Source organism: Palaemon carinicauda, chromosome 1 (assembly GCF_036898095.1).
Source record: "Palaemon carinicauda isolate YSFRI2023 chromosome 1, ASM3689809v2, whole genome shotgun sequence".
Classification (NCBI taxonomy): Eukaryota; Metazoa; Arthropoda; class Malacostraca; order Decapoda; family Palaemonidae; genus Palaemon; species Palaemon carinicauda.
Genome location: NC_090725.1, coordinates 208378186 through 208381175, shown reverse-complemented (window position 1 = coordinate 208381175; position 2990 = coordinate 208378186).

Genomic DNA, 2990 nt, shown 5'->3' with positions numbered 1-2990 from the left:
TCTGCTTTTCTGTAACTTAATTCATAGAATAATTTTAGTTTTCTATAAATGTGACCGTTAGTGTAGTTTTATTAACAAGAGCAATAAGCAAAACTGAAATATATTGGGAGATATATCCTCTCCTATCTGCTTTTCACTGATAACCATGGGCAGCCCAGGTTTATGTATTGTGCCTTATTAGGTTACACCTTCTCCAAGAAACTTCATCCTAAGTCTCTTTGATTCATCCTTCTCCTTGACAAGATGTCCTTTGCAAGAGTCTCTTACTTTCTGTTTTATTTTATTTTCTTACGCAAGAAGATACATGAGAGAGGAGACAGAAGAAAAAATTTAATCTATTTTTGAATTGACGGCTGTTCACTAGAGAGGCAATTACTTATTCGGTCCTTAAAGAGCTGATTCCTCTTTTGGAGTCTCTTTCGTGCCTCAACAGTCTCAATGAACGTTTGCACATTTTCAAGGCCTCCATAAGCCTCATTACTCTTTTAAACTCTTTTCCAGACCTTCAAAAGCCTCATTACTCTTTTAACTCTCTTCCATACATTCAAAAGCCTCATTACTCTTTTAAACTCTATTCCAGACCTCCATAAGCCTCATTACTCTTTTAAACTCTCTTCCAGACCTCCATAGGCCTAATCACTCATTTAAACTCTTTCCCAGACCTCCATAAGCCTCATCACTCTTTTAAACTCTCTTCCATACCCCCATAGGCCTCATCACTCTTTTAAACTCTCTTCCAGACCTCCATAAGCCTCACCACTCTTTTAAACTCTCTTCCATACCTCCATAGGCCTCATCACTCTTTTAAACTCTCTTCCATACCTCCATAAGCCTCATCACTCTTATAAACCCTCTTCCACACTTCCATAAGTCTCATCACTCTTTTAATCTCTCTTCCAGAACTCCATGAGCCTCATCACTGTTTTAAATTCTCTTCCAGACCTCCACAAGCCTCATCCCTCTTGTAAACTCCCTTCCATACCTCCATAAGTCTCATTACTCTTTTAAACTTTCTTCCAGACCTCCATAAGCCTCATCACTCTTTTAAACACTCTTCCAGATATCCATAAGCCTCATCACTCTTTTAAACTCTCTTCCAGACCCCCATAGGCCTCATCACTCTTTTCAACTCTCTTTCAGACCTCCATAAGCCTCCTCACTCTTTTATACACTCTTCCAGACTGCCATAAGCCTCATTACTCTCTTGAAATCTCTTCCAGACCTCCATAGACTTCATCACTCTTTTGAACTCTCTTCCGGACCTTCATAGGCCTCATCACTTTTAAACTCTCTCCCAGACCTTCATAAGCCTCATCACTCTTTTAAACTCTCTTCCAGACCTCCATAGGCCTCATCACACTTTTAAACTCTCTTCCAGACCTCCAAAGGCCTCATCACTCTTTTAAACTCTCTTCCAGACCTCCATAGGCCTCATCACTCTTTTAAACTCTCTTCCTGACTTCCATAAGCCTCATCACTATCTATAATTCTCTTTCAGACATACATAATCCTCATCGCTCTTTTAAAGTCTCTTCCAGGCCTCCATAAGCCTCATCACCCTTTTAAACTCTCTTCCAGACCTCCATAGGCCTCATCACTGTTTTAAACTCTCTTCCAGACCTCCATAAACCTTATCACTCTTTTAAACTCTCTTCCAGACCTCCATAAGTCTCATCACTCCTTTAAAATCTCTTCCAGATCTCCATAAGCCTCATCACTCTTTTAAACTCTTCTCCAGACATCCATAAGCCTCATCACTCTTTTAAACTCTCTTCCAGACCTCCACAAGCTTTATCACTATTTTAAACTCTCTTCCAGACCTCCATAAGCCTCATCACTCTTTTAAATTCTCTTCCAAACCTCCATGAGCCTCATCACTCTTTCAAACTCTCTTCCAAACCTCCATAGGCCTCATCACTCTTTTAAACTCTCTTCCGGACTTCCAAAAGCCTCATCACTCTCTATAACTCTCTTTCAGACATCCATAATCCTCATCACTCTTTTAAACTCTCTTCCAGGCTTCCGTAAGCCTCATCGCTGTTTTAAACTCTCTTCCAGACCTCCATAGGCCTCATCACTGTTTTAAACTCTCTTCCAGACCTCCATAAACCTTATCACTCTTTTAAACTCTCATCCAGATCTCCATAAGCCTCATCACTCTTTTAAACTCTTCTCCAGACATCCATAAACCGCATCACTCTTTTAAACTCTCTTCCAGACTTCCATAAGCTTTATTACTATTTTAAACTTTCTTGCAGACCTCCTAAGCCTCATCACTCTTTTAAATTCTCTTCCAAACCTCCATGAGCCTCATCACTCTTTTAACCTCTCTTCCAGACCTCCATAAACTTCATCACTCTTTTAAACTCTCTTCCAGATCTCCATAGGCCTCATCACTCCTTTAACCTCTCTTTCAGTCCTCTACAAGCCTCATCACTCTTTTAAACCCTCTTCCAGATATCCATAAGTCTCATCACTCTTTTAAACTCTCTTCCAGACCTCCATAAGCCTCATCGCTCTTTTAAACTTTCTTCCAGACCTCCATAAGCCTCATCGCTCTTTTAAACTTTCTTCCAGACCTCCATAAGCCTCATCACTCTTTTAAACTCTCTTCCAGATCTCCATAAACCTCATCACTCTTTTAAACTCTCTTCTAGACCTCCATAGGCCTCATCCTTCTTTTAAACTCTCCTCCAGACCTCCATAAGCCTCATCACAATTTTAAACTCTCTTCCTGACTTCTATAAGCCTTATCACTCTTTTAAACTCTCTTCCAGACCTACACAAGCCTCCTCACTCTTTTAAACTCTCTCTCAGACCTCCATGAGCCTCATCACTCTTTAAAACTCTATTACAGACCTTCATAAACCTTATCACTCTTTTGAACCATCTCCCAGACCTCCATAAGCTTCATCACTCTTTTAAACTCTTTTCCAGACCTCCATAAACCTCATCACTCTTATAAACTCAGTTCCAGACCTCCTTGAGCC